This window comes from Hemiscyllium ocellatum (assembly GCF_020745735.1).
Source record: "Hemiscyllium ocellatum isolate sHemOce1 chromosome 15 unlocalized genomic scaffold, sHemOce1.pat.X.cur. SUPER_15_unloc_14, whole genome shotgun sequence".
Lineage (NCBI taxonomy): Eukaryota > Metazoa > Chordata > Chondrichthyes > Orectolobiformes > Hemiscylliidae > Hemiscyllium > Hemiscyllium ocellatum.
In genome coordinates, this window is record NW_026867450.1 from 247,961 (window position 1) to 255,460 (window position 7,500).

Genomic DNA, 7,500 nt, shown 5'->3' on the forward strand with positions numbered 1-7,500 from the left:
ACTTAGAATATTTTTCAGTCAGTACAAATCAGTAACCAGCGACACTTAGAATATTTTTGACGCAGTACAAATCAGTAACCACTGACACTTAGAATATTTTTGAAGCAGTACAAATCAGTAACCAGCGACACTTAGAATATTTTTGAAGCAGTACAAATCAGTAACCGCTGACACTTAGAATATTTTTGAAGCAGTACAAATCAGTAACCAGCGACACTTAGAATATTTTTGGAGCATTACAAATCAGTAACCAGCGACACTTAGAATATTTTTGGAGCAGTACAAATCAGTAACCACTGACACTTAGAATATTTTTGAGTCAGTACAAATCAGTAACCAGCGACACTTAGAATATTTTTCAGTCAGTACAAATCAGTAACCAGCGACACTTAGAATATTTTTGAGTCAGTACAAATCAGTAACCAGTGACACTTAGAATATTTTTGGAGCAGTACAAATCAGTAACCAGCGACACTTAGAATATTTTTGAAGCAGTACAAATCAGTAACCAAGTGCATTTTTGAATTGGTTACTGATTTCTCCGTTGAAGTTGGGGCTGCGGTTGGCTTCAGTTAGTGGTGGGGGCTTAATTTTCGCCGAGGGGAGCGTGTCCCGGTAGTGTCTCCGAGGAAGTGGTACCTATTGAAGGGGGTGTTTCTGAATTTGGGCCCTTTTTGAGTGGCATTGCCGGATGGGTTTTGTGTTGAAGGCTTCCAAATCGGGTAGCTCAGCCGGATTTGACCCGGCGGTTCTACCGACTGTCACGCCTTCGAGGGGGGACTGTTGTCTAAGTTCAGGCCGAATTTGGTGAATTTCCTAAGTCGGGAAGTGGTCCCAACGGGTTTGGGAGTGAACCTAACTGCTCATACCAACTTTGAGGCTTTGGGGCCGGGTAGCACAGTCGGATTTGACCCGGCGGTTCTGCCGAATGCCTGGCCTTCGAGGGGGGCCTGCCCTCTGAGTTCAGGCCGAATTTGGTGATTTTCCTAAGTCGGGAAGTGGTCCAAACGGGGATGGGAGTGAACCTGACAGCTCATACCGACTTTGGGGCTTCCAAGCCGGGTAGCTCAACCGGATTTGATCCGGCGGTTCTAGCGACTGCCACGGCTTCGAGGGGGGACTGTTGTCTAAGTTCAGGCCGAATTTGGTGAATTTCCCGAGTCGGGAAGTGGTCCAAACGGGGATGGGAGTGAACCTGACAGCTCTTACCGACATTGAGGCTTCGGGGCCGGGTAGCTCAGTCGGATTTGACCCGGCGATTCTGCCGACTTCCACGCCTTCGAGCGGGGACTCTCCTCTAAGTTCAGGCCGAATTTGGTGAATTTCCTAAGTCGGGAAGTGGTCCAAACGGGGATGGGAGTGAACCTAACTGCTCATACCAACTTTGAGGCTTTGGGGCCGGGTAGCACAGTCGGATTTGACCCGGCGGTTCTGCCGAATGCCTGGCCTTCGAGGGGGGCCTGCCCTCTGAGTTCAGGCCGAATTTGGTGATTTTCCTAAGTCGGGAAGTGGTCCAAACGGGGATGGGAGTGAACCTGACAGCTCATACCGACTTTGGGGCTTCCAAGCCGGGTAGCTCAACCGGATTTGATCCGGCGGTTCTAGCGACTGCCACGGCTTCGAGGGGGGACTGTTGTCTAAGTTCAGGCCGAATTTGGTGAATTTCCCGAGTCGGGAAGTGGTCCAAACGGGGATGGGAGTGAACCTGACAGCTCTTACCGACATTGAGGCTTCGGGGCCGGGTAGCTCAGTCGGATTTGACCCGGCGATTCTGCCGACCTCCACGCCTTCGAGCGGGGACTCTCCTCTAAGTTCAGGCCGAATTTGGTGAATTTCCTAAGTCGGGAAGTGGTCCAAACGGGGATGGGAGTGAACCTGACAGCTCTTACCGACTTTGGGGCTTCCAAGCCGGGTAGCTCAACCGGATTTGATCCGGCGGTTCTAGCGACTGCCACGGCTTCGAGGGGGGACTGTTGTCTAAGTTCAGGCCGAATTTGGTGAATTTCCCGAGTCGGGAAGTGGTCCAAACGGGGATGGGAGTGAACCTGACAGCTCTTACCGACATTGAGGCTTCGGGGCCGGGTAGCTCAGTCGGATTTGACCCGGCGATTCTGCCGACTTCCACGCCTTCGAGCGGGGACTCTCCTCTAAGTTCAGGCCGAATTTGGTGAATTTCCTAAGTCGGGAAGTGGTCCAAACGGGGATGGGAGTGAACCTAACTGCTCATACCAACTTTGAGGCTTTGGGGCCGGGTAGCACAGTCGGATTTGACCCGGCGGTTCTGCCGAATGCCTGGCCTTCGAGGGGGGCCTGCCCTCTGAGTTCAGGCCGAATTTGGTGATTTTCCTAAGTCGGGAAGTGGTCCAAACGGGGATGGGAGTGAACCTGACAGCTCATACCGACTTTGGGGCTTCCAAGCCGGGTAGCTCAACCGGATTTGATCCGGCGGTTCTAGCGACTGCCACGGCTTCGAGGGGGGACTGTTGTCTAAGTTCAGGCCGAATTTGGTGAATTTCCCGAGTCGGGAAGTGGTCCAAACGGGGATGGGAGTGAACCTGACAGCTCTTACCGACATTGAGGCTTCGGGGCCGGGTAGCTCAGTCGGATTTGACCCGGCGATTCTGCCGACTTCCACGCCTTCGAGGGGGGACTCTCCTCTAAGTTCAGGCCGAATTTGGTGAATTTCCTAAGTCGGGAAGTGGTCCAAACGGGGATGGGAGTGAACCTGACAGCTCTTACCGACTTTGGGGCTTCCAAGCCGGGTAGCTCAACCGGATTTGATCCGGCGGTTCTAGCGACTGTCACGCCTTCGAGGGGGGACTGTTGTATAAGTTCAGGCCGAATTTGGTGAATTTCCCGAGTCGGGAAGTGGTCCAAACGGGGATGGGAGTGAACCTGACAGCTCTTACCGACTTTGGGGCTTCCAAGCCGGGTAGCTCAACCGGATTTGATCCGGCGGTTCTGCCGACTGTCACGCCTTCGAGGGGGGACTGTTGTATAAGTTCAGGCCGAATTTGGTGAATTTCCCGAGTCGGGAAGTGGTCCAAACGGGGATGGGAGTGAACCTGACAGCTCTTACCGACTTTGAGGCTTCGGGGCCGGGTAGCTCAGCCGGATTTGATCCGGCGGTTCTGCCGACTGTCACGCCTTCGAGGGGGGACTGTCCTCTGAGTTCAGGCCGAATTTGGTGAATTTCCCGAGTCGGGAAGTGGTCCAAACGGGGATGGGAGTGAACCTGACAGCTCATACCGACTTTGAGGCTTCCAAGCCGGGTAGCTCAGCCGGATTTGACCCGGCGTTTCTGCCGACTTCCACGCCTTCGAGGGGGGACTGCCCTCTGAGTTCAGGCCGAATTTGGTGCATTTCCCGAGTCGGGAAGTGGTCTCTGTCACAACGGGGGCAAGTGTCTGAAGAGGTAAAGTGAGTAACCAGCACAGCTTAGGGAAGGGTTCCAAAGTTCTCAACAATGTGAATTCGGTTACCAGGAAAGCTTAGGAAAGCTGCCTGACTGTCCCAAACGAATGAACTGCAAAACTTAGGGAACATGCCCGAAGATGCTTAAAAGTGTGAAATCAGTAAGCAGGAAAGCATAGGAAAGTGCCTGAAAGTGCTAAATGAGTAACATGAAAAACGTAGAAAAATGCCCGAAAATGTTTAAAAGTGTGAACTCAGTAACCAGCAAAACTTAGTAAAACGTTGGAAAAGCAGAAATGAGTAACCAGAAAAACTTAGAAAAATGTTTGAAAATGAGAAATGAGTAACCAGAAAAACTTAGAAAAATGTTTGAAAATGAGAAATGAGTAACCAAGAAAACTTAGAAAAATGCCCAAAAAGAAGAAATCAGTAACCAGAAAAACTTAGAAAAATGTTTGAAAATGAGAAATGAGTAACCAGAAAAACTTAGAAAAATGTTTGAAAATGAGAAATGAGTAACCAAGAAAACTTAGAAAAATGCCCAAAAAGAAGAAATCAGTAACCAGAAAAACTTAGAAAAATGTTTGAAAATGAGAAATGAGTAACCAAGAAAACTTAGAAAAATGTTTGAAAATGAGAAATGAGTAACCAAGAAAACTTAGAAAAATGCCCAAAAAGAAGAAATCAGTAACCAGAAAAACTTAGAAAAATGTTTGAAAATGAGAAATGAGTAACCAAGAAAACTTAGAAAAATGCCCAAAAAGAAGAAATCAGTAACCAGAAAAACTTAGAAAAATGTTTGAAAATGAGAAATGAGTAACCAGAAAAACTTAGAAAAATGTTTGAAAATGAGAAATGAGTAACCAAGAAAACTTAGAAAAATGCCCAAAAAGAAGAAATCAGTAACCAGAAAAACTTAGAAAAATGTTTGAAAATGAGAAATGAGTAACCAAGAAAACTTAGAAAAATGCCCGAAAAGAAGAAATCAGTAACCAGAAAAACTTAGAAAAATTTTCGGCCAAGTGTGAAAAATATTCTAAGTGTCAGCGGAGGAAAATGCCGAAGCATCGGGAAAGATTCAAAAACTCATGCCGAACATGAGTTCCGAAGTGCCGGAGGAACTGGGCGAATTGAGCCCGGCGGTTGGCCAGATGTCGTTTTGAGTCTGCAGCCCGAAAACTTTAACTTTGTCTGCCGCGGAAGTCTGGACCGGGAAAAATCCAAACGGTTTTGCCGGGTTCGAGTTCCAGAGCGAAGCAGTCGAATTTGAAATTCAGACCCATTCAGTGCCACTTGACATTGTGACACAGTGAGGTTGGCGGGGTACCCGGAGATTTCTGGGAACACGATTTTTAGAACAAAATGGCGGCGCGGGACCACTTTGAAAGGCATCCGAAAAACGGTTCCGCGGGCAGAGCACTTGAATGACAGGCCTGTGTGCATGCCCAAGAGCTCTCGGAAGTCTAATTTTTGACACTTTGTCAAATTTTCGACAGACTTACCCAACTCTTGCTGCCTGTTCTAAGAATCAGTCAGAGGCCTGTGCGGCGGTCTCTTGACACTTTGGAGGGCGGGCAAACCCCACGTTGACTCCGGCCGTCCCTCCAAAAGGCACTTGCTATTGGGGGAAAGGATTGCAAGTAGCCTGGTTCCCGTGGGAGCGGCCAGGAAGGGTGCAGGCTGGCCCTTGCCTGAGCATTCCCAAAACCCTCTTCCGCTGAGAGCAGACCTCGCACGCCGCACTACCGGCTCTGGGAGTGGTTGGCCGCTATTGTACATAGTCCGGTCCTTCCTCTGCCACCCGGCAAGTGCGATGGCTCTGCCGCCCTGCGGTGCTCGTCACCCAGGTTTGGGGAACACGATACTTAGAACATGTTGGCGGCTCGGGACCTGCAGGCGAAAGGGGCCCCGTGGTGCTGAGCACATCGACCTCGGGTCTCAGTGCAAGCCGGAGAGTTCGCGGAAGTCTTAAAAGATTTTGACATCTGCTCAATTCTTTGACAGGCTTGCCTGACTCTTTCCGTCCGTTCTAAGAATCAGTCGGAGGCCGGGGCGGGGACGGTCTCTTGACACACGGAGGGTTGGCTTCCCTCCTCAGGTGTTTGTGTCGAAAATGAAGGCGAGAGATGCAAGCGTCCTGGTTCCCCTGGGTGCTGCCAGCAAGGGTGCAGGCTGACCCTTGCCTGAGCACTCCCAAAAGCCTCTTAAGCTGAGAGCAGGCGCCGCACTACCGGCTCTGGGAGTCGTTGGCCGCTATTGTACATAGTCCGGTCCTTCCTCTGCCACCCGGCAAGTGCGATGGCTCTGCCTCCCTGCGGTGCTCGTCACCCAGGTTTGGGGAACACGATACTTAGAACATGTTGGCGGCTCGGGACCTGCAGGCGAAGGGGGCCCCGTGGAGCTGAGCACATCGACCTCGCGTCTCAGTGCAAGCCGGAGAGTTCGCGGAAGTCTTAACAGGCTTGCCTGACTCTTTCCGTCCGTTCTAAGAATCAGTCGGAGGCCGGGGCGGGGACGGTCTCTTGACACACGGCGGGTTGGCTTCCCTCCTCAGGCGTTTGTGTCGAAAATGAAGGCGAGAGATGCAAGCGTCCTGGTTCCCCTGGGTGCTGCCAGCAAGGGTGCAGGCTGACCCTTGCCTGAGCACTCCCAAAAGCCTCTTAGGCGGAGAGCAGGCGCCGCACTACCGGCTCTGGGAGTCGTTGGCCGCTATTGTACATAGTCCGGTCCTTCCTCTGCCACCCGGCAAGTGCGATGGCTCTGCCTCCCTGCGGTGCCCGTCACCCAGGTTTGGAGAACACGATACTTAGAACATGTTGGCGGCTCGGGACCTGCAGGCGAAAGGGGCCCCGTGGTGCTGAGCACATCGACCTCGCGTCTCAGTGCAAGCCGGAGAGTTCGCGGAAGTCTTAACAGGCTTGCCTGACTCTTTCCGTCCGTTCTAAGAATCAGTCGGAGGCCGGGGCGGGGACGGTCTCTTGACACACGGAGGGTTGGCTTCCCTCCTCAGGCGTTTGTGTCGAAAATGAAGGCGAGAGATGCAAGCGTCCTGGTTCCCCTGGGTGCTGCCAGCAAGGGTGCAGGCTGACCCTTGCCTGAGCACTCCCAGAAGCCTCTTAGGCTGAGAGCAGACGCCGCACTACCGGCTCTGGGAGTCGTTGGCCGCTATTGTACATAGTCCGGTCCTTCCTCTGCCACCCGGCAAGTGCGATGGCTCTGCCTCCCTGCGGTGCCCGTCACCCAGGTTTGGAGAACACGATACTAAGAACATGTTGGCGGCTCGGGACCTGCAGGCGAAAGGGGCCCCGTGGTGCTTAGCACATCGACCTCGCGTCTCAGTGCAAGCCGGAGAGTTCGCGGAAGTCTAAAGCTTTTGACATTCGCTCAAAGCTTTGACAGGCTTGCCCGACTCTTTCCGTCCGTTCTAAGAATCAGTCAGAGGCTGGTGGGGAGGTCTCTTGACGCAAGGGGAGGGGTGGCGTCCCTCCTCAGGCGCTTGTGTCGAAAATGAAGGCGAGAGATGCAAGCGTCCTGGTTCCCCTGGGTGCTGCCAGCAAGGGTGCAGGCTGACCCTTGCCTGAGCACTCCCAGAAGCCTCTTAGGCTGAGAGCAGACGCCGCACAACCGGCTCTGGGAGTCGTTGGCCGCTATTGTACATAGTCCGGTCCTTCCTCTGCCACCCGGCAAGTGCGATGGCTCTGCCTCCCTGCGGTGCCCGTCACCCAGGATTGGAGAACACGATACTAAGAACATGTTGGCGGCTCGGGACCTGCAGGCGAAAGGGGCCCCGTGGTGCTTAGCACATCGACCTCGCGTCTCAGTGCAAGCCGGAGAGTTCGCGGAAGTCTAAAGCTTTTGACATTCGCTCAAAGCTTTGACAGGCTTGCCCGACTCTTTCCGTCCGTTCTAAGAATCAGTCAGAGGCCGGTGGGGAGGTCTCTTGACGCAAAGGGGAGGGGTGGCGTCCCTCCTCAGGCGCTTGTGTCGAAAAATGAAGGCGAGAGACGCGAGCGGCCTGGTTGCTTTGGGTGCTGCCAGGAAGGATGTGGTCTGACCCTTGCCTGAGCACATCCAAAAGCATGTGAT